Source organism: Haemaphysalis longicornis, unplaced genomic scaffold, assembly GCF_048455015.1.
Source record: "Haemaphysalis longicornis isolate Haplotype H1 unplaced genomic scaffold, Haemaphysalis longicornis Haplotype H1 scaffold_4, whole genome shotgun sequence".
In the NCBI taxonomy this organism is placed as follows: domain Eukaryota; kingdom Metazoa; phylum Arthropoda; class Arachnida; order Ixodida; family Ixodidae; genus Haemaphysalis; species Haemaphysalis longicornis.
This window is the reverse complement of record NW_027526361.1, coordinates 108,549,101-108,575,944: the sequence shown is the minus strand read 5'-3', so window position 1 is coordinate 108,575,944 and position 26,844 is coordinate 108,549,101. Positions and strand designations below refer to the sequence as shown.

The following is a 26,844-nucleotide window of genomic DNA, read 5'->3' as shown; positions in this document are numbered from 1 at the left end:
TGTATTGAATGCAACACGGCCATAACACGACATGGATATTCTCTTACCTGAGTACGTTCCATAAAGAAAGCGTTGAAGCCCCGTGGCACTTCTTTCGTGCAATCGCAGAGAACGCCCTGAGCCGAATGCCCGGGGTTGACGCATACATTTTATTCAACTTCAAAACAATCCAAAGATGCGTTTCGAACGAGCACAACGTCACAACATGCGTTGCAAGTCTGAACCGCGATTGACAGACGATGGGTTGCCTCCTCCTGCCCGTCGTAAATTCGGCACTCACCTCGCGCGCGGTTTGCGGGTACGAACAGCAAGTCACTTCACTCTGCGCACATGCCGAGATGGCTTTTTGCCACGCACACTGCACATACCCCATGCGAGGTTGAGTCGTACGTCGCTCGAGAAAGATAATCCAGACCTTGGGAAGCACTATCTACCCGCAGAAGCACAACGTGGCATTTCATCGCGAAACAAAGGCGTCCACAACACACACACCATCGCCTCCTGTAATGCCAAATGCATTTCGCACTTCCTACTTGGAGTGAGTAGTACGCCTGCAGTGCCCACATGCCGCGAGGTGGGGCCCCAGGCTGAACCGTGATCACGCAACCGTAACTGACTTCTAGAGTGGTTTGTGCCTTGTTGCCAAGGCAACCGATGTTTGAGATTGTCAAAGAAATGGCGCTCGCTTTCGCTCTAGAAAGCTCAGGGCGTCGGCGGAGCATGTTTTGCCAACGTTGCTGCTCTCCACCACGCGTCGCCCCAAGTTGAACTGGTCACATGATTGAAGCGTTTTGTGCACGGGTTCTGTATCGGTTTAAAATGTCTTCTTCACATGCCGCCGGCAGGAATTACCACCGTCGTAAAATAAGACACGGCACCAGCGTGCCACATCTGATACGGCGCTTTTTGGATAAACAGTGCGCCGTGCATCAAAGGGAACGAGCGCACGATCCTCCCCGTGCGGCTGCGAGTTCGCCGCCGATAATAAGTCACGTGCCGCCGATAGCAACTGCAGCAACGTACACCGCAAAAGGGCGAGGCCAGGGCGCCGCACACATTCGGCCAGATTTTTTGTTCACTTTTCCAGCCTCGAGCGGAGTGCGGGATTCATGGTGTCAACAAAGCTTGCCCGTAGCAGACGGCAGTCTGGGAGCGCAATAGCAGAAGTACGTCACCGCTGAGGAGCGCAGCATCATGAGAGGGAAGGCTCGCCCGCCGTCAACAGCGAAGAATAAGTTGAAAGGAGGAGGAAACGCGGCGCGACGATAATGCGGTGTTTTTGATTTACGATTTTTCAGCTAATACTCATCGCTTTACCAAAATTCTTGCGGGAGGACATTTCTAATACATTGCTTTATTTGGTTACATGTACATCCATGCATCGGCGGAAGGTATTTAGGACCCTTTTAAAGCTTCGCTTTAAGCAGCCGATACCTTGATTAGGACCCACTGACAACGGGGTATTCTGTAAACATTTTACTATCTCAAGCTCTTATAGAGCTAACGTAGAACAGGGAAATTACAGAACTGAAGTAAGTAGAGAAAAATTTATAACAAATGTGAAAAGTGTGTTAGTAGAGAAGTGTGTTAGTAGAGTTGTACTGCTGGTTTCATTATGTAATTTGTGCCATTTTATAGCATATTTCAGGCTGCTTGCTGTTACCTGTAGGTCTTCATTTCGCAACTTTTTATTTGCCCCATGTTATTCGATGCTGCTACCGTGTTCACACATTTTTAACAGTCTGAGGGCAAATTATCTTCTTGGACACTTCTTGTTGCTCCTTCACCGATCTCTTTATCCGGAGTTCCCATTAAAAAGGCTGCAAAGTCAATAAAAATGCTTAAATTATCAGGTCGGAACAGTGCACCTTCAGGCGATGTATTAGCAATATAAAGTAAACATAATAGGCACATCCAAGCAATCATCCACTGCCGCTTTGAACAAAAGTGACCCCACTTTTATTTTGCAATGGCGTTGTAGTACTAAAAAAGTTATGAAAAGTCAGGCGACATTATTATATTCTTTCGCCGAAAGAAAACGCGGACTTTTCTGGTACGCGTGTCCGTTCTAAACGGCAAGCCCAGTGCACTTTAAGGAAGCAGCGCTGTCTGTGCGCTACTGCGTGCAGATCCTCGCCTTCGTCATCCTGCTGCTGCTCAACTCAAGCTGGTACTTCTTCGGGTCGTACCAAGTGCTCCACTACCTGAGCTTCGCCTACATGCTCAACGGGGCCTTCATGATCCTCCACGGGCTAATGGGAGACGTGTCAACGACCAGGACATTCGTGAGGCCTCTCTCTACTACTGAAATAGTAACACGAAGTACCTCCCAGCATTTCTAGGAAAATGCTTGTACCCTACATTCGCGAAGCACTTCCATTGGGGAGTTGAAGAATGACCGCAGAAAGTTCTGCTCATTCACCATTTGTGTTTTTTGTTGTCTCTTTGATATCTTTTCTCTTCCTTCTCCTTTAGATGTGTGTGCGCGTACCCAAGGGGAGGGATTGGTTTGTTCTGCTTTATTTTCTTTTTCGCCCTTCTTCGCTCTACAAATTCCCTCTAAGCGTAAACGTGCCCGGCTATACTACTGCTATTAGTATGGCCAAATTTCTCCCGGGGGCCTAGGTTCATGCTTATAACATGTGTTCCTGAGCGAAAGTCCCCAACGCATGCACCAGTCCACTTTTAGTAGGCCGCAATCATGCAGGCCAACTTGTGCAGGCCAACAGGTATGCGTGTTAATCTTGCACTCTGGTTCCCTTGGTTCACCTCCCTTCCCAGCCACATTTATTTTTTTATCGTCGAATCAATTTTTTTCTTCTCGTCTCTTCGCGCCGTGGGCCATTTCAGTCACCGTTTCTCTGCAGCTACAGAGAGCCAAGATCACGCTCACTGGGACCATGAAGACAAAATACAAGTTCGGTTCATTAGAAAGACTACCTTGTTCCGATAACTATGGTAACCAATTTTATCGGCAGCTTCGAAAAAGTAATGGAGGTAAAGTCGAACCAATTATAACGACACCATATATACCGATCTATCGGTTATAACGACCATATTTAGGTGCACTTACGACTTTCGTATGCTACCCTCTAAAACCGCGTCCAGATATACTGAACTTTTTTCAAAGCTTCCTAATTTTACAAGGAACACTTCCGACAAGGTCACCGTAAAAATATGGCGCGCACCAAGTGAAAAAACATCCAAACGCTCTTTAAAGCATGAGAGAGGCGGCGTGCTGGCGCGTTAACCGCTTCAATTTAATCGCGACGAAGATACCCCGGTTCGGCGAGCACCGCCCACACATTTCGGACACCGCGGCGAGGTCACTCACATTCAAGGAATTTCTGCAGCGGCAGAATGGCAGCGTGGAAGAAAAAAATGACGATAAATTGAATTGTTTTTATTGTGGTAATTAGCAGCCGTAAATCGTACGCCGCGGTAGAGATAATTAATTGCAAACAATTAATCTTAAGCACATGCAAGATGCAATAAATGAACACTACACGCCACTCCGTATCAACGCCACTCCCTTGCTATTGCCTGTGTCGATATTCACGCCGCCCGAGTCGATGCGAACACGGCAGCGCGTGCTACAAAAAGCACCGGTTGTTACTTAGCTGGTGTAAGGTCCACTTATGAGTTAGCGGCCAGGTGCCCGGGCTGCGCGTGAGAACGCGCCGCTCTGTCTGGCGACGTAGCACTGCCGACACTGCGCTGCAGCCACCGCTAATTCGTCGCGGCGTGCGCGGGAGACGGTTGTCTGGCCCTTCGCATTCCTCAAGGATAATCCCCCATTGAGAGGGCAGACGGCGGCGCCGGATTCCAGGAACGCCTGCCGGACCCGCTGGGATTACCGGCGTCTCCATTGTTGTCACGCCCTGGTCAGCATGACGCACTGTCGCCGTCTTTTGTTTTCGCCCCGCGGGGTCGCTCGAACTTGCTCGTCTACGAGCGTGCCGTTGACCCGAAGGTGGCGGCGCCTCAATGAATATTCCGTGGCGTGCTGAGTGACAGCTGTCTACATGTATTTGGGCACGCCCATACGCGTGTACGAACGCTACAGGGGCGTTCCCGAGAGAGTGTGATCTCGAGGTTATATAAGACCCAACTTGGCCGTTGGAAATCGTTCTTGTCTGAGCGCTGAGCTGGCAGTTCCCGGCGAGACAAGGAGTCTCGACCGTTAACGCTAGGTTGGGATTTGTGAGCCCCCTAGTCGAGGTTAAGATCGCGTCGGAGGTTAAGGGTGCAGCGCCGCACCGGGCAACTAGACGGATCTTGCGGCGAGACAGGGTCTCGGCCGTTGTTTCTCGAGCGGTTTGTGTACGCTCCGAGAATAGGAAGAGTTAGACGAAGTTGAGGAGCTCGAGTGATTTGTGCGCACTCGGAGCTAGCGTCTAGCTGAAGTTTGCAGTTTTTCTTTTATTATTCATGTAACCAGTTTTCCCACTGTAAATAGCTGCATATAAACCATTCGTCTCATTTAATCAACCCCAACGCCTTGAGCTCGTCAATTGGACCGCCGCCTCCAAGAACTTCAACACCATCACCCAGCCAGCCTCCTGCCAAATCAACCGGAGCCCGGGCGATTGGGTTCCTGATCGACACCGGACTTCGGGGGAACGAATCCTCACTGCTGGCATCAAGAGATCGGTGTTTCCCCGACAGTTCGTCGGCAGAGTTGCTGATAATGACTCATTATGACATTCAAACTTTCGAACTTCGCTCTACTCCGGCCGAAGCCACTTACCTCCTTGCACGCTCAGCCTGGCAATACACGCCAGGCGTGTGGGGACGACAAACACCGCTTTCATCGCATTTGACGGACCCGAAGTACCCCTCCTACATACACGCGCAAAAATCGTAAGCATGCCTGGCCTGCGGAGCAGTGGGGCATGCTGACGTCTGGGGCATGCTGAGTGGGGCTGATGTCTGCGAAAATCCGACACCCAGCCGCTGCCAGGGATGTGGGCAGCACACCTCGGAAAACAACCCACATTCGTGCACGCCAAAATGCCCGCTCTGCAAGGGAAACGACCCTTTTGGAGACAAATGCTGCATACGACGCTTCAAGCCACCGTCTTTTCCAAGCATGCCATTCGACAGCCAGATACTGAGGCAAGACGGGGCCCAATATCCATCAGTGCCCCGTGGGAAGACAACGGCGCCAGGCTTCCGCAAGCAGAGGGCCGCTGCATATCCACCTGGTAGCACGGGGGAGCAACCTGGCGCTACCCGTGCACAGAGCCCTGTTACGGACCCAAGCATCCCTCCCAGAAGATCAACAGGCCGACATCCACAAAGATGAGCTGGGCTGATATGGTAGCTCCACGAACATCACCACCATCATCATACAGCGAGGTAGCTGAACTTAAACAACTCCTATTGAACACTCTGAAAGAAAACGAAAAGCTTAGCGCCAAAGTAGCTGAACTACAAAAACAAATAGCCACACTCACCAATCCAAGCATGGTTGATACCAATGACCCCATACATAGCTTTATACCAACTCCCCCATGGGAGGCGAAGTCGTCCTTGCATCACATTACCTCCACAGTGCCCCCCAAAAGAAATCGGACTGTAGCTCCATCTACGTCACAAAAGTGGAATTCCTGGCAGGCATTGAGAAAATTTCTAAGGAGGTTAAGGAGTCCATGGGCCCTAGCTACAAACTATTTCGAGCGCAGGCTGATCTCATCATTTGTACACTAGTAGCTTTGGAAGCGCGACTGGCAGAAATAAAATCTCGACCCTCTATTAAGAAAGCACCCAAACCATACAATCGCCCCTCACTATCGGACGACAAGACAATGGCGTTGAATAACATCATTTGGCAGTGGAACTGTAGAGGATACCGCCGAAAAAGGGGAATCCTTCAGCGGGGCTAAATATAACAATCTTGTGGGTTCGATCCCTCACGTAATTTGCTTGCAAGAAGTTGGCGCAGTAGCCAAATTAGCCAGCCACAAAATTTTCATGCTTATGTCCCGAAATGCACCCGCAACCTCCATTCTTACTCGCCGTAACGTGATAGCGCAAGAACACGACAGAGACAGCCAGGTGGATCACACATTAATCGAAATTGTCACAGACGTAAATCGGCAAACCAGCCTATTTGTTCTAAATATATACAGCAGTCGTAGGGAAAAGGACTCTGGCCTTCTTATTTCCGTAATCCATGGAGCTCTGCGTACACCTGGTAAGCAACCCATAGCCATCCTGGGGGATTTTAACGCGCAGCATTCCGCTTGGGGTTACCCAAGGGCCGCACCTAAAGGACACCGGCTGTGGGAAGCTGCACAAAATGAACACCTAACATTACATACCGACCCCTTGTTTCCCACACCTCAGGGAAACAGCGTCTGTGGAAGATACGACACCTGACATAACATACACCAAAAAACATAACAGGAGAGGTTAAATGGGCTAACACTGGGCAGGACTTCGGCAGTGATCATGCATAGGCTTATACAACTCGAGGTACCCGCATACCTAAGATCTCCCCACAAAAAAAAACAACAACACGTGTATCGGATGGGATCTTTTTCGTAAAACAACAACACGTGTATCGGATGGGATCTTTTTCGTAAAACAACACAAGACACGACACCTCCACTGGACACTCTCTCAGAATGAGAGGAGAAACTAAACAGCAGGGTTGCAAAACCCACCATCACACAATCAGACCCCAACCGACCGCCGCTAGACTCGCGTCTGTCCAACCTAATCCCGGCTAGAGACAGCCTCAAAAACAGACTGATCCGCCACAAGCACAGCCGTGGGCTACACAGAAAATTAGCTGACATTAATCGGGAAATTGAGAATCACGCATCCCGATTGGTATCTGAAAACTGGAATTCAGTATGTGCTCTCCTGTATCACACTCTCAGCACCAAAAGGACTTGGGATATCTTACGCCGCCTCCTTGATCCGACCTCGACCAAATCGTCCCACAACCAAACGGTGTCTCTTTTGATACACAACTACCCGGGGACACGGCATGCACTCATCACATATTTACAGAACAAGTACACACCACTAGGACCTCCAACAGAACACTCGCCATACACCGGAGAAGCCAACGCCGCCTTAGAAGCACCTTTTACAGAAGCCGTGGTCAAGGCTGCCATTTATAAGGTAAACACTAGGTCGGCCCCTGGCCCTGACCACATTACTAATAAGATTCTTCGGCAGTTGGACGACTCATCCATCACTGGCGTCACGGCCATTTCTAATGAATGTTCGACTCAGGGTCAAATTCCGGAAAAATGGCTAACGGCCAAGACCATGCTCATTCCAAAGCCTGAGAAACCACCACACATCGATCATCTCAGACCCATCTTCCTAACATCGTGCCTAAGGAAAACTGCTAGAGCATATTGTTTTGATACGACTCACGGAACACGCCGAAGACGCTCAGCTATTCCCTCTCACCATGCTAGGATTTCGCCCTCGTCTATGCACTCAGGATCTTAGGTTGCGACTACATCATGACATCTTTGATCCGGCCTACGCGCCAAAGCACACAGAGTAAGTTATCCTCGGTTTAGATAACTCCAAAGCCTTCGATACTCTGCGGCACTTGCCATACTACCGATGATCAACAAGAATAGCTTTGGAGAGCGCACGTACAACAACATTAGATCGTTGCTCTCATCTTGTATGCTCGCCCTTCTTTCCGGAAACATTCACTCGGGCCCCATTAAGCTGGGTAGCCTAGAAACACCCCAAGGATCGGCACTGTAATTTTTCTTGTATAACCTAGCCATGAAGGACCTTCCGGTCCTTCTCTCGGAAATACCCTACCTACGTCATTCCATCTATGCTGACTACATCACCCTGTGGATGGCTGGAGGCTCCGAGTGCCAAATCCAGAAGGCCCTGCAACCGGCAACCCGAACCGTTGAGGAGTGGGCATCCGTGCGCGGCTTATGGTGTTCCTTCCAAAATCGGAGCGTTTCATCTACAAACCACATGATAAAAAATTCGCTCCAATCCATGCTGTGAAGGTGGTTGGAAAGCAAAGCTTTAAACGGCACCCACAACAATTACCCATGCGATATCACTTGACTTCACACACGTGGCTCTACAAAGAGTGAAACCAGATACTCTGCGAGTCGTTACCTGGAATTTGCGGGGGCGGCGTCTTGAACGCAGCAGCAGCGTCGGCCACGGCCAGGCTATAGCGGTGGATGCCGCCGCTCTAGCTCGGCCGTGAGCCAGGAGAGAGAAAACGGAAAGGAACGTATTTCGAAAGGAGAAACAGCAGAACCTAGCCATTCTGATGTGCTTGATTGGGGCTACACCACCGCACAACACAAGCGCAGACACCGAAACAATGCGGCATGTGAGCTTAGTGATTCCCATTTATACCAATTTAAACTAGTTAGATTAGTAAGTTTGAGAATTGCGAGAAAGCTTAGGGAATTTTAAATCCTATTTTTCAGAACCTGTTGCTACTTTCTCCTTTTGTAATGCCTCTTAAAACACCACCGAATTGGTAATCACCAATTTTGAAAACGGTGTCTCATTCATGGTAAGCAGTGCGAAAAAGGTACCGTTTCTCTAGCGGCCAGCTGTCTGTATAGGGTTTGTACATTTTGCTTTCCCGCCCTGCAAACCAATCATTAAAGTATGCTTGCCGTACGACCACCTAATTCCGTCGGGTTCGGGGTGCCCTGGAGGGGCTGTCGAACAAGTTAATGAACCTTACGAAGGCACCGCGAAATGGACGCGAAGCTGCACCGAAACAGGGCCAAAACAACTGCTGCTGAAGCAAACGACAGAGTCGTACCGCGGACGCCGCCGCCGGTGAGCACGAACTACCGGGCGGGGAACGCTGGGTAAATTCGTGGCGCCATCTCAAGTGTTCTCCATGAATGAAACCCTCCTCTCCCCTCCATCCGCCCTCCGCCGCCTCCGACGCTTTAAGAGTTTGTTGTACCGCACGCCACGAAAGAATCGTTGGCTGGTAGAGCTGGAATGATTTGCTTTAAAAACCACAGATATTGAAGGTAACCACATCATCAGGGGCCAACATTCCCATAGTTCACTCCATAAAGGTCCTGGGACTCCGCTTCAATGCTAATGGCCGGCATACAGATACACTCAGGGAGACCGAGAAGGGGGTCTATCAAACCACCCGGGTGCATGTGCAGCGTTGCGACAAGGCGCGAGGGCCTGAAGGAGTCCAGCCGCATTAAGGTTGCAGGGCTTCGTCATCTCGCGCGTTACATACGCGTTGCCTTTGCTAACCCTGCGGGAGACGGAGCAGGAGAGGGCTTATATCCTCATCCGTACGGCATACAAGCGAGCGCTCAGCCTCCCCCAACACGCGTGAACTACAAACGCACTGCACCTCGGGATACACAATACCTTCTCCGAACTTATACAGGCGCAGCGAACCGCGCAGCTAGAAAGACTCTCTGGCAGCTTTGCCGGTCAGTGCATCATCAGGTCTTTGGGCTTGGTATCACAACACTACTTTTTGCCATTCCGGCTCCTCTGAGGGATGTCACCAGAGTGTCGCCAACGCCCAGGCGAATGCACCCGATACACAGTAAGGAACGCCGTGAGGTAAGAACGAAGGCCCTTGCCAAACAACACCCACCGGGGTCTCCTGTGGTATGCACAGATGCTGCCCCATATCAAGACAGGAACGCATTGGTACTAGCGGTGGTCGACTCCAAGGGGAGCCCCATCGCTACAGTATCTGTAAGCTGGACGTCCTGCACAGAGGCAGAGGAAATGGCAATCGGCCTAGCCTTAGCCCCCAGCCGGTCCCCACATCTGAACGTAATAGCCGATTTCAAATCGGCCGTACTAAATTTTTTAAACGACAGGGTATCATCTAGAACCTTGGCAACCATGTCGCATGGGCCCACACCTCATAGCTGGACCTTCCGCATCACCTGGTCACCGGCACATTCTTGCCTGAAAGGAAATGACAGAGCTAATGAGGCTGCTCGAGATCTGGTTTGCAGAGAGCCTGATAGGACCCCTGAAGATAGCCCGCAAACTTTTGGCTATAAGTACCACCTTGCATACTTTCGGCGGTACCTTCGACCATTTCCACCAGGATCGGGCTGTTTTTCCACCACCCCATCCATCGCTCACCCGAAGACATGGAATCCTACTCAGGCAGCTTCAAACATTGACATTCCCCACTCCACATCTCATGTCCATCATAAATCCTGGAGAATGTAAGGACGCTTGCCCCTTCTGTGGAGCGAGCATCACTTCACCACATCATTTGGTCATGTCTAGTAATACGAGCATCACGTAGAAGAAACCATCCCACCCTTCATAACATATCATCCTTAACAGAGTGGGAGGCTGCCATCTCTAGCCCAGCTCCCTTCCTCCAAGAAGCTCTCACCCAGTTGGCTGAAGACACCGAGCTCCCACAATATCGGGAGCCCTGCTTTATAGAGGACTGAGGCAACAACCCAGGGGCCACACTTCTCCAAATCGCCACAACTTCTCGGAAAAATAAAGTTACTACTACTACTATTACTACTCGGCGAATGGAGATTTTGAAGACGCCCGAAAGAATTTTTTCGCGGGCATTGTGCCTGTAGGGGCAGATTGGACGCAAAAGCAGTTTGGTTCATTCGTAAGCTAGGGGCGGGTGTCCCTTCATGAAGCATGAAGTCTTAACTTGTCACCGAAGGGGTAGTTCGACATGTTCGCTAATTGGCGCGCGGTTTGAAGGGCGAGTCCATATACAACGAGCTACTGATATAACGAACACTTTTCGCGGCACTCTAGAGTTAGTTATAAGCGGGTTTGACTCAAAGCATGTCAAGCAGTGGCGACTCCCTAGCCACTTTCGAGCAACTTTCCAATGACGTCGCAGAATCTTGTTTGTGCGATTGGCGGCCGCGGAACTAACCCATCGCTAAGACACATGACTGGACGATTGCAGCGGGGCTTCAAGTTCCGTTTTAACGCATCCCGTGATTGCTGACATGCAATTAATACAGTGAAACTTGTTTGTAGTTCTGTTCCATACGACGGCATGTGCTGCCCTTCACACGTCAATGTAGCGCGAAATTTGAATGTTGTTAACAGTTATTGCGTTTTTTCGGTTAAAAAACGTCTTTCGTGGATGGAATGAAACTGAGTGGGTTACTGAATAATAGTTCTTTCAAATTTAAAAAAGTTAAAGTTCGTCTTTATGGCCCCTTTAATGCTTTCGCAGTGAAACTGTCAGCATCGTATATGTTGTCGCTGGAGCTTCAATTATTGATTACCAAGTCTCATGCATAGTGGAAATTATACCTCACCCTTAATCGCGCTTTATCCCCGCAAACACATACTTTTTTTCGCAGTTGGTGACGTACTACGGCACTGGTGCGTTAATGTACCTGATCAGCAGCTTCCTGATCATGGTCAATGGCCTGCATTCCACTGTCGTCGGGACCATGATTGTGGTGAGTGATACACGTGTTCACAAAACAGGTAGGCAGGTAGCTAGGTAGTACCAATTTATTTTAACAATGGGTTCAATGTAGGGGGGTGGCGGAGGCCGCGTCGTCGAGGGCTCTTTTCGTGACGAGGGCCGCGATTGGCAGCGCTACTCAGAAAAGTTTGTACCTTTTGATAGCACGTAAGTGCGGGCAGGTTTTATCGAGATAGAACAGCGGGGACAAAGGAAAACACGATGCAATATATATATATATATATATATATATATATATATATATTTCTTAACTTGATGATTGGAGGCGTCTACTGAGCATCATTAAGACATTTAAGAGCGCACCCTTGAAAGCGTGGGAAGAAAACATGGTGACACTGACGAAGAATGCTTACGATGTTAACGATGTGTAAAGCCGGAAGGTTTAGGCCTGGGAATCATAAATTATCAATATACAGTTTAATATGATGCAGTTAACGGCATGCAAATACTTCATGAATAAATGTAGGTCAACAGCGCTCGACATGAAAAATAGGGTCAGGCGTCAAAACAGCACACGGCGAAGGGGCACGTGACAGAGGAGCACCGACATAACAGCACGGAGTCATGAGGGCACGCGAAAAAACAGCACGCGGCAGAAGAGCATAGCGACAAAACAGCACAGCGTCAAAGCAGCACAGCGACACGAGGACACAATTTTATGGAATGCCTAACTAAGCAATTGTTTAGATTTTAACACGTATCAAGACATTATAGAGGGCGCAAAATGCTCTGTATGAATTTCTCTTCCCGTTCCGTTAATCTTTCTCGAAGAACATTTCCCGGCTTTATTTATGAGACTATGTAAGATGTCTGAAATGAAAGCGGCGAAAGCCCGGGCCGCCATTTTGTAAAACTATTGAGACACCAAGAAACTATTAGGTATATGGACTGACGCTGGCCGTCAAAATAAGGTCGTCCATGCCTTCAATGTATCCTTTAACTCAACGGGTATCCCTTCAAAATAAAGACAGATAGTGTAATCCTTTCACCGCGAATTCCTGAATACGAACCCAGAAGGACCAAATAGACCTTGGGAACCTTGTCGACTTTGTCGTGTACTTGTTATTTCTTTAATCGGGTCTATGGCCCTTCGTTCAGTGAAATGGAGTAGCCGGGGTTTACTGGCTTCCAACCCTACCTCTGAATAAACCAGTAAATCAATCTACGTACCTATTTCCTAAAAGACCTAGATGGGTTCCTAGACAAACAGCTTTAAACGTATATCTTGACTCAGGCCCACGATCCAATACGTGGTATGGCCTACACTGCATAAACCTACAGTGTCGAAATATTTACAATATAATTCATAAACAATGCGATGTTTTCTAGAATGCGTACCTTGTAAAAAATTTGAAAATTCAATTTCGCTAGATACAAGGACACAGAAGTTATAGGAACCAACACACTAAGTTTGAACATGATTGCGAACAGTGTTTGAAGAAAAACTCCCGTACCATCTCCACTCACGTGTAACCTGGAGAGGGGCTTTTGCGGTGTATAACAGTGTTCTTGGCGCCATGGTGTTTTTCCACTCGGAGATGAATCCATTGGGGGGCGGGGGGGGGGGGGGGGTAAAGGTATACAGATTTGCTGAAAAAGTCTCGTGTCTTTGAAGCACGAAGCGTTCTAGCGCAAGGCGTTCGAGAACGAGTGTTTCGGAGTTTTAGTACTGTGAGTGTAACGACGACGATGACAGGAGACGCAGATAGTCCGAGAGAGAGAGAGAAATAACATTTATTTACACATCCGGCGTGTGGGAAGTCCCCGGCCTCGCAGGGCGCGGATGTTCCCTATCTTAAGACTACGGCTATTAGAGTCCGATAGTCCGAGCCACTAAGGGACTTCGCCCCTAAAAAAAAAACAAGCAAATATACATAACCTAGAACTATGAAGTAGTAACTGATGATTGGCTTAACATACAGGACAGTGATTGTTTTTAAACAGCATCAGATCATGGGTTCCAACCTACCATAAATGACATTCAGTGTAGCAGATTGCAAACTACACAGCCGACACAACGTGAAACAATTTGGATGTTCAATGCAACGCAAATTATATTTGCGCAGCTGATATTCATGGTGAAACCCCGACAGGGTGTATATGAAACAATGGCGGTGGTTTCAAACAAGTAAGCCTACAATCAGTTCACGCACCGAAATAAACCGCCACCACATAAATGCCTTCTGAGCGAATGGCGTTTGGTGAAAGGAGGATTCTGTCAAGACGATTCATTGAATTAAATAATACGCATCTAGAGAAGCGTCTTTTGCGTGGATGTACAAAAGATAAGCGAGGTTGTTGTATTGGCGCTACTTATATCTTCAGGCTTACTGCCTTTAAATATTGTATTTGGACAGCGATCTTGTGCTCTTATTTTATTCTACACTGTAGCTACCCATGCCGATCATTTATTTCTTTCAAAACAAATTTATACCTATGAACGGCTTAGCTCTTTGCGCTTCTGTGGGATAGTTGAATGCCTTTTCTGAGCGTGGCAAAAATGTGTGCCTTATTTCAATTGCTGCCTTTCAAATGTTCTATGCAAACACGGCTCCAGGACAGAAAAAAACAATCGAATCCCCTGTCATCTAACGAGGAAGATGGCTGAAACACGAAATTTTCTCTGGTTGAAATGAAGAAAGTGGGCGCTTGCGATTCATTTCCTTGAATTAGATTTATCCAGATGTTAGATTGGCTTGGGGAATGATTAGTTGGAGCAAGCACGTAATTATTAACTATTTATTAGAAATGTCCTTGCTCACAATTCTGCATCATTTTAAGCAAAATAGCGGATGGTGATGCGGCCTTGCCAAAAATGCATAATTATTTGTGGAATATGAGCCGAAATATTTGAAGCTTTCAGTTAATCTGATTATTATCTGTTTCTTTTTTTTGCAACGGTCTTAATTTACAGAACAAATCAGTGACACTATTATTGTGTCTTCTTCACTCGTTTCTTGTAACGACTTATAACCGTAATTTTTTGAGGAAAGCTTTGAGGAACCTGGGAGTAATATAGCACCACGGCATGTGTAATGTAAGTGAGTGCGGGTTGAAAAATCGTTTAAAGGAAAGGTTAATCAATAAAAAAGGATCGATGAGCGATCTTCATTAAATAATCGCAGGAGATATGGTTTCGAAAAACATGCGCAATTACACTTTCGCTATTTCTAACCATGTTTCCAATGTAATTTTCCTAGATTTTTTATTGCAGTCTTGGTAATTTATCATATGTATAACATGCACACTTTTATTTGGTTAAGTAATCGTTGTAAGTTCGTTCTTTCTATTCTTGGGTGTTCAAAAATTCATTGGACCAACTGCCTCCAGTTACACTGTTACACCGTAGTGAGATAGAACCGACACATTTGTCCTTTATAACAGTTTAACTGGAGGCAGTTGGTCCAATGAAGTTTTGAACACCCAAGAATAGAAAGAACGAACTTACAAAGATTACTTAACCAAATTAAGAGGGTTCTATCTCCCTACGGCGGATAGTCGCGTTACGGCCAGAAGAGTGCATGGCTGAGCGTCGCAACACTGTGGAGAGTCCCAGTACGGCGAAAAGTGCATTACGGCTGAGCGTCGCAACACGGCGGGGAGTCTCACTACAGTGAAAAATGCTTTACCGCAGAACATCGCAACACAGAGGAGAGTCTCGCTACGGCGAAAAGTGCGTTACGGCTGAACGTCTCAACACGGCGCAGAGTCTCACTACGGCGAAAAGTGCGTTACGGCTGAACGTGGCAGCACGGTGGAATGGGGGCAGTTTCAGCCGTTCAGCCGTTCAAATTATCTGCAGCTAGTTCCATGCAACATCATGGCAGCTGTGCGTTAGTATCAAGAGCCTGCATATATATGCTGACGCGTCTTCCCCTCATTTTCATTGTTTTAGGGCAGTTATTTTATTTTTTTGCGTGTTTTGTGTGTTTATTTTTTACGACTGAAGGTGGTGGTACGGCTAAATGGGCTTTACGGCTGAAAGTTGCTGTAACAAGTCACGAGGAGCCCACCTGAAAATTAGAAGAACCAAGAACAGCAAAGCGAACCTCTCAGAGAAACCCGAAACCCGAGCCAAACCGAGGAGCACCAGCGGGGGCGGATCCAGACAGGGAGACAGCTCCTCCCTCATCTCGATTGCCCGCAAAGGGCGGCCGATTTTCGGATGGAGGCAAAATGCGAAAGGCCCGTGTGTTTGAGATTTCGGTGCAGGGCAAAGATCCCCAGGTGCTCAAAATTAATCCGGAGCCCTAGTTACGGCGTGCCTCATAGCCCACACATAGCTTCGGTGCGTTACACCCAAAAACCAGACTAGTAAGAGCTTTTGCGTAACGCAGTGTATAGAGTTACGTCTGACGGAACCCAAAATCGAAAACTAGAATTACGTCCGACGGAACTTTAAGCCAGTTTCTAAAAGTTACGTCCGACGGAACTCAGAATTGAAAACTAGGGTTACGTCCGACGTAACTTTAAGCCAGTTTCTAGAGTTACGTCCGACGTAACCCAAAATTGAAAACTAGGGTTACGTCCGACTTAAGTTTAGGCCCGTTTCTAGAGTTACGTCCGACGGAACCCAAAATTGAAAACTAGAGTTACGCCCGACGGAACTTTAAGCTGGTTTCTAGAATTACGTCTGACGGAACCCCAAATTGAAAACTAAAGTTACGTCCGACGGAACTTTAGGCCAATGTTACGTTACGTCCGGCATTACGTAAAGCACAAAAAATTTACAGCTCTTGAAGACTCTTGAACCAGTTTACATGGTTCAAGAGTAATTAATAGGGTTGGGTGTCAGTTAATATTTTAACCCGATTAATTGGCATCGATTAATTCGATTATGCATGGATTATTCGGTTGTATGGTTTTTTTTAGAAAAAAATGACCAAAAATAATTATGTAGTAGTACATATCAGATCAATATGCTCATACACTTGTTCAGACACATTCCGGATGAGGTAAGTACGTCATAATCACGGCGCATGATGCGGACGCGACGCTTATCAGCTCGTTCGTCACTCACATTTTTTCTAGAAACAGGAACATCAGCGCCCGCCATGAGTGCCGATGGCGCCAATTAATCGCGCTTTTCTTACTACAGAAATAGTTTATACAACGGCAAAACGGTATGCATAATTGCCCACTGGTCGTTTTTTGTACCGTGTATATTTGTAGTTTTTATTTGAAATTTTGCCCTGTATCATGAAGATACACGAGTTGCGCGCGCGGAAGGGCGAGGAGGCGCACCCCGCCGTGACGAATGCGCGGACATGACGAAGGCCGGCCCCCGGAACTATTCCCCCTACCGCGACAAATGCGCAAGTGCCCAGACGGGTCCCGGTCAACGCGGTAAGTACGTACACGGCGGAACAGGCGGACTGCTAAAACTCTTTAATATTACATCGACAACTCTTAGACTGTACCTCTCAATTCGTGTATTTTCATGCCACAGGCCAAAATTTCAAATAAGAACTACAAATATACACGGTACAAAAAACCCATTGTATAAACTATTTCTGTATTAAGAAAAACACGATTAATCGGCACCATCGGCACTCACGGCGGGTGCTGATGTTCCTGATTCTAGAAAAGTGTGAGTGACGAACGAGCTGACAAGCGTGTCGCCCGCATCATGAGTCGTGATGATGACGTACTTACCTCATCTGGAATGTGTCTGAACAAGCATGTGAGCATATTGATCAATATTTATTTTTGGTCTTTTTTTCTGCCAAACCAACACAACATCTATGCATAATCGCATTAATCGATGCCGATTAATCGAGGTAAAATATTAACCGACGCCCAGCCTAATTAATTACATGTGTTAAAAGACTCTTGACCCATGCAAATTCGTTCTCGGCACAAACTGCAGACCCTAGAAACTGGCACTGCGCCCAGGGCAAGACATTCTATTTTTGTTAATTCCTGCCTTCTCCTTTCCTTGCATGTGTTGGATATGGAAAGAAGTCTACAAGGACTAGTACAGAAAATTTTTGAATTATTTAATTGAAAAATCCATCAACCCAGCTGGGATTCGAACCCACAGCGCTGCATCGTACATCGTACGTCGTGTATCGTGCAAGTGACAGATTACACCTATGGAACGTCATGGTATTTGGTGCCGTTAGCTGTAATTTTTTTTATGCTTTACGTTCGCCGGACGTAACTCAAAACATTGGCCTAAAGTTCCGTCGGACGTAACTCTAGAAACTGGCTTACAGTTCCGTCGGACGTCACTTTAGTTTTCAATTTTGGGTTACGTCGGACGTAACTCTAGAAACTGGCTTATAGTTCCGTCGGACATAACTTTAGTTTTCAATTTTGGGTTACGTCGGACGTAACTCTAGAAACTGGCTTAAAGTTACGTCGGACGTAACACTAGTTTTCAATTCTGGGTTCCGTCGGACGTAACTCTAGAAACTGGCTTAAAGTTCCGTTGGACGTAACTCTAGTTTTCAATTTTGGGTTCCGTCGGACGTAACTCTAGACACTGCGTAAAACGTCAAAAAACCAACTGGACACTCATAAAAGTGTTCACCGATTTCTCCATTTCTGTGTATTTAATGGCACAGTGTTTGTTTATGGTACCAATTCTTGCCCTACTTTTCTCAACGGCTTACTTAAATGGAACTAAACAGCAAGAAGTGAGTTACGAATTTAGTCCCCGTACTGCCGGTTGGTTCGTCTTAATCTCTCTTACCCTATTTCCATCTGAACATGTCACGGGTTTTCAGCCCACAACCTTCCCATTTTTGGCTCGGGCCACCTGTTCTTTTTTATTTCATGGTGCTGTCATGGTGCTCTCATTCATGGTGCTGTCGCCAGCGTATGGCTAGTCAGAACAGGGCTTTCGGAGACTTTTAAATGCAAGGTTAAAGACAAGGTTAAAGATAGCTATAGTCCCTTCCTGTTCTTTTGATCTTTTTCCCGCAAATTGATTTTGATTCCACTTATTCTACCATTTCAAGGCATTTTTTGTGCCGGAGGAGGGAACTGGGCTGGTTCTATGTGTACAGCACAATAGCGCCGGACACGCGGCACATTGTTCTGGTTGCCACAAGGTGTATATTTCACAATAGCAATCTAAATACACTCAACACAAGTAAGGGATATTGCGCGCGTGGTTTTGGTTGATGGCATAGTGGCTAATATTGTAATACAAAAACGTGGAATATATATGCTTGAGAGCTACCAAATAACACGAAAAAAAAAATAAAACAAGTGCCCGAAAACAATGAGAATGCGGGAAAGACGTGTCAACGTATGTATGCAGGCTCTTGCACGTGATGCACAGCTGCGACAGTGTTGCATGAAACTAGCTGCAGATCATTTGAACGGCTGGACGGCTGACTGTCCCCCTTCCACCGTGTCGCGACGTCCAGCCGTAACGCACTTTTCGCCGTAATGAGACTCTCCGCCGTGTTGCGACGTCCAACCGTAACGCACTTTTCGCCGTAGTGAGACTCTGCCGTGTTGCGACGCTCAGCCGTAAGGGAATTTTCGCCGTAGTGAGACTCTCCGCCCTGTTGCGACGTTCAGCCGTAATGCACTATTCGCCGTAACGCGACTATCCGCCGTAGTGGGACGATGCCGAACCATCCCAGTTCCCTCCTCCGGCACGAAAAATGCCTTGTAATGATAGAATAAACTGAATCAAAATGAATTTCAAGGGACAAAGGTCAAAAGAACAAGAGGGGACTATGGCTATTTTTAACCTTGTCTTTAACCTTGTATTTAAAACAGTCTCTGACAGCTCTGTTCTGACTAGGCCAAAGCTGGCGACAGCACCGTGAATACATATATCACTTTAAAAAAGAACAGGTGGCCCGAGCCAAAAATGGGAAGGTTGTGGGCTGAAAACCCATGACATGTTCAGATGGAAATAGGGTAAGAGAGATTAAGACGAACCAACCGGCAGTACGGGGACTAAATTCGTAACTCACTTCTTGCTGTTTAGTTCCATTTAAGTAAGCCGTTGAGAAAAGTAGGGCAAGAATTGGTACCATAAACAAACACTGTGCCATTAAATACACAGAAATGGAGAAATCGGTGTTTTGTAATTTTGTAAGTCTGTTTTGTAATTTTTGTAATTCGTTTCAGATTCTCTCCATTGGCCAAGGATGCATCATGGCCGTCTTGGCTTTGTTTGTGAAGTTGATCTAGGCCTCTCGTGAAGTAAACCAAAAGCGGCCTACAACCGAGAGGCACAAACCTCCCAATGAACACTGATCGGGATTTATGCTGTTTCCCCGTTGGAAAGCGTTTGAATACTCCATGAAAATTGAGTAAACGTTGTATCAAGAGCTCGTTGAGGGTTTGAGTGAATTGTTATTTGTCGAGAAGCAAACGACTGAGAAAGGTCTGTATTGGGTTGCTCTAACGTATGGTTAGTTTCCTGTATCCTTGCAACCCGGTGATCAACAGTCCGTACTGATTTACTGCGGCGACAACTCTACAGTCATGCAAACGTTGTCATCCTTATAATTAGTGGATAGAGACTTTCTAAAGGTTTCATGCCGCGTCTCGCTTAAAATATTGTCGCTTTCAGCCAAAAGGTGGTGACTTTCTTATGTTTTTACCATAAAAATAACATTGGCATTCTTATCTAGGTCCCCTAGAGAGGTTTGAAAGTTGATTACTGCGTAATTGAAGAAGTTGAAGCCATATATCTGACCACAAGCTCAAATAAAATGTGCCCAGGCATTACACACCGATAGTCAACCTGCGAAGCCGCAACGGGTGCGAGATTTCGTTCCCTGGTAGGTACAAACCTAGCATTTCCTGTGTGCACGCAGCGCCATCTACTGTTTTGTTTAGAACACTCTCATTTTTTATGCGCTCCGGACTACTATTTGATACATGGGGTCCATCGGGAGTATCGCAACTGGGGAATGTTGAGCAACTCTTGGCCAATCCCCCTGAGTGGGTATTAACATTTATTATCAAGGAGTGCATAGAGAGGTAAAACGGGCCCGCCAAAGCCAACAGGTGGACTTGTTTGGCGCCACCCGGGAGCAGCGGCCTTCACTTATGTCAAAAACAGTCATTGGCAGCGCTAACTGAATACAGAGAGAAAATAAGGAAAAAGAGAAGAAGAAGAAGAAAAGGGAGGCAAAAAAGGCAAGCAAAAAAAGACAAGTAGAAAATATCGACAAACAGACACATTAAATCAACATGAGTTATAGCTACATAGTTGGCATTTTCCTCATCACCAAGAAGCAATTAGAAATCAGAACTAACCAAACGGTCACCGCGCATACATACATACGTCAGCAGCATTCAAATGCTAGAATAGCGGCACGCAAATGTTTCCGCATCATTGAAGAGAGCATTTCGTCATGCAGTTAGTAGAAAATAGCAGGTACATAATACGGCCTTGCAGCCATTCCGTAGTGGGTACGGACCCTTGGCGTCATATAGCGAGGTATGTGCAGCAGGGGTAGAGGTTTAACATTGAGAGTTCGGTAATGCGTACACCAGATATATTGCTTATTACACGACGATTTGCTTAAACAATATACCGAATGACGGTAAGCCGCTTGGCTTAAATACACTGTCCGAATCCGGCACGTGTGGCTTATAATGAACACTTTTGGCCATGTTTTTTTTTTATACTGTTAACTCAATTTTTCCAGGTAGCGGAGCAGTTGAAAAAAAAAAACTGTGGTTGATTCCTCTGTCATAGCAATCAGGGAAACACGAAAGTGAAATGTGGAGCGAAATCTGCTGCTGAGCATGACTTGCGGGTCGGCGGCTGTCTTGGGGGTGTGCATGGCGGGTGACGTCCTGCTGGCGGGTCGCTTCGGCAAAGGTGTACTGGCGTAATTTTCATGACGAATATGACGTTAGTGAAATCTTGGTGTATACCGGCATAAAACACGTTCGTGTTAAAATATAAAACCCGAAAGCGAACAACCCTAAATATCACTCTTTAGTGCTAAACGTTGCTTCCCCGCAAGAAGATCCTGTGTGCAGGATAACGTACTCTTTAGCACTGAAGGTTGCTTCCCCGCAAGACCGTGTGTGCAGGGGTGCACCCTTTACAGCCCTCTTGCTTCGTTGTACTGGCGTACCTTCCGTGACGGATATGGCGTGAGCAAAATCTTCGTGTTTCCGGGAATAAAACACTTTCGTTTTAAAAACAGCACCTGCCATAACGAAGAACACTGTAACCCAAAGTTTGAGCAAGCATTTTACGAACAGAGAAAGGCAGAAACACTTTTAAGTTGTACAACATACAGGCAGCACTTCAAAGCTTTTTACATAATGTGAGTCATGTGTGTGTTCAACGAAATATCCCCATTAAAATATACACTTAGGTATTTAACAGACGCGACACAGAAAATCCGGGTGCAGGAGAACGATGCTCAATAAGATGTCTGTATCGTAATGAAGCAGCCATTCTGTACTGTTTTCTGTGGATTTCGGAAACAAACTAGCCGACTTTTTACAGTATTTATTGTTATTAAAGTTGCCTTTAAACAATCGGCTACATTTCTCGCATGATCCTGAGGATTTGAAAGAGCGAGTGAATAATCTGAGTTCCCAGATACCAGCAAGGGTGTCATCAGCCTATTGATAAATTTTTGAATTTTTAACAACAGTAGCTAAATCATTAATGTACAATTTAAAACGCAGAGGTGACAAGATAGACCCTTGCGGTACACCTCCCTTAAGGCAGATACTATCACTCAGCACTAATCCAAGTGACACCACTTAAGAACGATCCCGACGGTAAATTTTTAGCAGAGATAGAAATCGCCCGGAGAAGCCATCAAGGTATAATTTAATACAGAGTATAATATGGTTAACAGTAATAAATGTTTTCTGAACATCAAGAAATACCCCAAATGAAACCTTATTCTGAATGTTGCTGTTATGAAGGTTATTGGACAAACTCATCCCAGACAAACTTATGAAGAACATTAGGGCAAACTCATCCCAGTGTTTTCGAATGCTCCTAATATTGACGTACAGAACAGTGCACGAGCTTGTACACAATGGTTGGAAAACATAAGGAAGACATCAAAATTTTCAAATGACGACACTTTTTCTGCGTGAAAGTAGCCCTCACAACACGCTAAGTATCCTTTACAGCTTGCCTGGTTTCAGATGGGTGCTGTTGATGGCCGTGTAAGGTCCTCTCGGATGGTTTGAAAAGACAATTTTGGGGGCACAGCTTAGGGTTCTGAAGGCACTGGAACGCCTCGTCGCCAAAAGAAACGTGGAAAGACGAATATGAGGCATAGTGCGTCTTCATTTGACGACAGGCCAGCGGCTGTATTCTGAACGCTGGAAAAGTGTTCCTGGAATTGGGCCGGTGTGCTGTCCGGAGCCACCTTCGAAACAAACATTGCTTTCCGCCGAGGTCGCAAAAGCCACCACCGACAACTTACTGGTCGCACCAACACAAAAACGCGCGGGCCGCCAGGTCTTTGCGGTCATGCCGGAAGTGACGCCTGACTCCTGCAGCCCCGTCGATGCCTTTCGTCCCTAGGCTCCAGAAGAGACACGCTATCTGTCTGCATTGTTGGCTTGAAGAGTGGGCGACAAAGAGGAAATGAGGGGCGACGGAGCATTCTGGTTAGAGCTGGACATCTGCGGGGCAGTGGGTTTCGTTTCCGCGACCGTCCTGGTTGGGAGCGGCGCAAAATGAGCCAGCCATGGAGGCACCCTCAGCCGAGGAAAATCACTCCGTAGAGAATGCACCTCTTGGCGCAGCAAGTTTCTCTGCAACAGCATCAGCGTCGGCCCTTGTTGCGCTCTCTCGGTGGAGCCTCTTATTGTGTTCCCATAGTTGAGCGACCGGGTCGTACAAGAAAGAAATACCCTCCAAGGCGTCCATGAGAAAGGCAAAAAGGGAGAACAGCTCGGCGGCATGGACAACGGGCTGTCTGGCGGCGGCTGCGTGGGAAGGGGTGGACGGAGGGACAGGCGAAGATGCCGCTGCCGAAGTGCCGTGGTCGTCGTTAGGGTTAGGTGGTGACGATACAGTCTTTCACGCATTACAAACGAAGCGTCGCGCACCTGACCTGATTAGGTTGTGGATGCGCAGCGCATTGTTTCAGTGGGGGTGATAACACGCATTTTTATTTACAAACGATACAAAGACACCACGTTACGCTTTGGTGAATTTAGGCGTCTAGGGGGACGGGGGCAGGTTATGAAAATTCGAGAGAGAGAGAGAGAGAGAGAGAGAGAGAGAGAGAGAGAGAGAGAGAGGGGGAGAGGGAGGGGGGGGGGAACGTTTATTGAAAAAAACAGGGACGTGGTAGAGAAGAGAAAAAGTTAGGAGCGGTGGGTGGCCATCGTAGTCAGGTAGGCCGCAGGCCGCAGCTGCCCTCCCCGGCCGATAGATCAGGGCCTCCTGGTCTTCGAGCTGGCAGCTCCGAGACGCGCACTCCCACTGCTTAAGGGTAGGGGATCTGGGTGGTGGAGGATTGGTTGGGAACCTCCAGAAAAATAATAGCTCCAAGGGGGTAGAAAGCTAAAAGAAGTGGTGGAGATTGGATCTCAAAAGGGATACACCCGATCTAACAATAAAGTCAGGGAGAAACCTGCCAAGCCTTACATGGCACACTGTCCAAGGAAGGGTCCCTTACATCCCTTAAAAAAGAATTCTATTAACCGGCTGTCGCACACACACAAAAAAAATGCCCCAGTCCCAGACCCCCCATTCATTACACACCTCAACAGTTTGGTTTGGTCGCACATCTCCCTTGTTAGGAACACGATCTCGCTCTGCTAGCGTTACGGTATTCCGCGGCGTTGTGGCTAGGGTACTGCCTCCTCACACAAAAGACTTGGGTTGGAATTAAGGCATGCTACGAAGGACTAAGCCATTGTACAAAACATAACGCTCGGACCGCCCTAGACGGTATTCTTTCTATCCTTGACATCCTGGTGCACGTTCGGAAGCCCCGACATTTTAGAGCCTGCTCCAAGCTACTAGGTCGCGTTAGTATTACTATGTTAACACTTCTCACAATAAAAAAAAAATGGTAAAGCATATTTAAGAATGTCAACAAGGGTTGGTTTTGGGCCCTATTGATTAGATTACCTTACAGAGACCCCTAAGGTTTCAGTTTCAGTTTCAGTTTCAGTTTATTATTCGTAACCTATTAAAAATAGTCATAAAATATCGCGCACTGCACTGAAAAAGTTGTCTTATTTGCACCTGCAATCTATGCGCCGTCTCCGCTGTTTTGAAAACAGTTCGTTGGAGAAGCGCTTTATGCGAGCTGACATCAAGACCACCTCTAAAAATGTAAGCACCTCGCAACCCCACTTTAAACCGTGGCATATCAAATTCGTGTTCTCACAATTCAAGTGTGCTTTCAAGCTTTTTGTCAAAGTGAAGGGCGTATGCTGAAGCTTCACTCAATGATAGATCTCCCGCATTGACTTACTGGTTACTTCCACTGCTGAACTACAAAGTACCTGTGACTGTATCAAGCATTCAGATCTTTTAACAGCAAAGCTGTTTAGCAAACCGTAATTTTTTTGTGTCCACTGTTAAAAAAACCAAGAAATTGCAGAGAGCGCGCACGTGAGCGTGGGCCTCGCGGCGACCGCCCTTTAGTTAACAAAACCAAGAAAATCCTGAGCTCGTGTGCAACGACCGCCGAGCGTCCCCAGTGCACTTTCCCCAAGCAAAGCATACCAACTTAAGGAGATTGTGTAAGTTGCGGCAACCACCCGGCAGTTGAAAAAATGCCGAGCGTTCGTGTGCGCGTGCCTCGCGGTCACCACCCAGCATCCCCGGCACACTTTTGCAAGCCAAGCATACCCACTTAGGGAGATTGGCCAAGATTGGCAAAAAAAGACTCCAGCGTTCGCCGTAATGGCTGCAGCACTTGCGCTGAACGAGAAAGACATGTCATAGCGTACACCTTTTCAAGGTGATGTCCAATGATTATCCTCACAAAAATAAAAGAAACACACTTATAGCAGCAGTGATGTAGTAAATGTCATTGCCACGGCGAATAAGAAGCAAATCGGCTCCAATCGTCTACTCCGACCTTCGTGGTGGTTTTGAGTTTTGCGTGCAGCCTCCCTACCTTCAAGTCTTACGCGTTAGAGTGAGCTTCCTTCAATTTTTTCAGTTTTTGGCATTGCGCGTCACATGCATATACAAACATCGTCTGGCAAGCAAGGTTTATTCACAAAATAGAGGAGCGAAGAATAAAAAGTTCGTGTGGGTAGCGGGATGGATGGATGGCAAGCGGGAGTCGGCGAAGTAAGGGCGCCGGCGGTACACCACGCAAAGGAGCGGCAGTGTCACCCGGTTTCCGCCTTGGCAGTCTTAGCGGCTGACGGACCTGCACAACGTGCAACATACATCGGAGAACATATGGCAATATCTTTCAAGAAAAGATGACCGTTCATTGGCGGCCTTTACTGTGAGGAATGGCCAATAATAACACAGTCCTTAAAAACGTGTTAACTGACGGGGACGATAAGGCTACTGAGGGTTATCCCATTTAAACTTCACTATGCAGGCATAAACAATGACAACTTTTCCGTTGGTCGGCCTCTCCTTCTGCCTCTCCAAGGCTGGCCTCCCCATGACGACAAAATACAAGTTTCGTTCGTTAAAAAGGATGCTTTGTACCGGTGACAATGATATGAATTTTATGGCAAACTTGAAACAAAGAATTAACAGGCATTAAGGAAAACAGACAAAGCAGTGGTAACTCCCAGACACTTTCTCAGTTAATTATTTTTAACGCAACACGATCCTGTTTGTGCCCTTGAAGGCCTACGATCAAATGCAGCGTTTAGAACCACAACTGTGCGAATTTAGGTGGGCCGCTAGCTCCGTTCGGCAGTATCATTTGACTGCTGAAGTGCAGTGCAGACAATGATAACTATGTCGTGCTACTGCTCCCTCTATTGCGTCTCTGCTGACGCCGTGTAGCGTAAAATGAGTTTTCTCAAAATATTTCTGACTTCTCTGGTTAAAAAAAACATGCTTCGTGGATAGAAGGGAGCTGAGTAGGCCATGAAAAGAACACTTCCTCCTCATTGTAGCGGAATATTTCACGCCAAATAGTCCACTGCTTGAAAAATCTGGGGCTGAATGCAGGCATTTCAATTTAGCTTGGCACATATTACCGTCGGGCTGCAGCTTTGTTCAAGGGCATTGCCAGATTTATAGAAGCTTTCTTTTTAATCTGTTATCTGAGCTAGTACACAAGAGGCACATGACCTCGCAGTGCTTTAAACGTGGTGTCGATATTTAAGTATAAAGGAATACATTTCAAGGTATTATCGCCTGAGTACTGCGCGCCCTTCTTTTGGTATACACCGACGAGCTGTTACGGGGGGTGAGGTACACAGCAAAAACTCTTCAGAATTGAAGGTTGTAGGAAAAACGTCAA

At 47.0% G+C, this 26,844-nt stretch overlaps 1 protein-coding gene across 1 annotated transcript in view; it reads left to right on the top strand.

The window, feature by feature from the left end:
- Positions 1–11,327: 11,327 nt before the first annotated feature.
- Positions 11,328–26,844, top strand: part of LOC144179251 (disintegrin and metalloproteinase domain-containing protein 10-like) — a 79,590-nt gene continuing 64,073 nt past the window's right edge. Inside the window, exon 1 of the mRNA XM_077707538.1 lies at positions 11,328–11,435. The gene's annotated coding sequence lies outside the window, so the exon portion shown is untranslated. The remainder of the gene's footprint in view (positions 11,436–26,844) is intronic.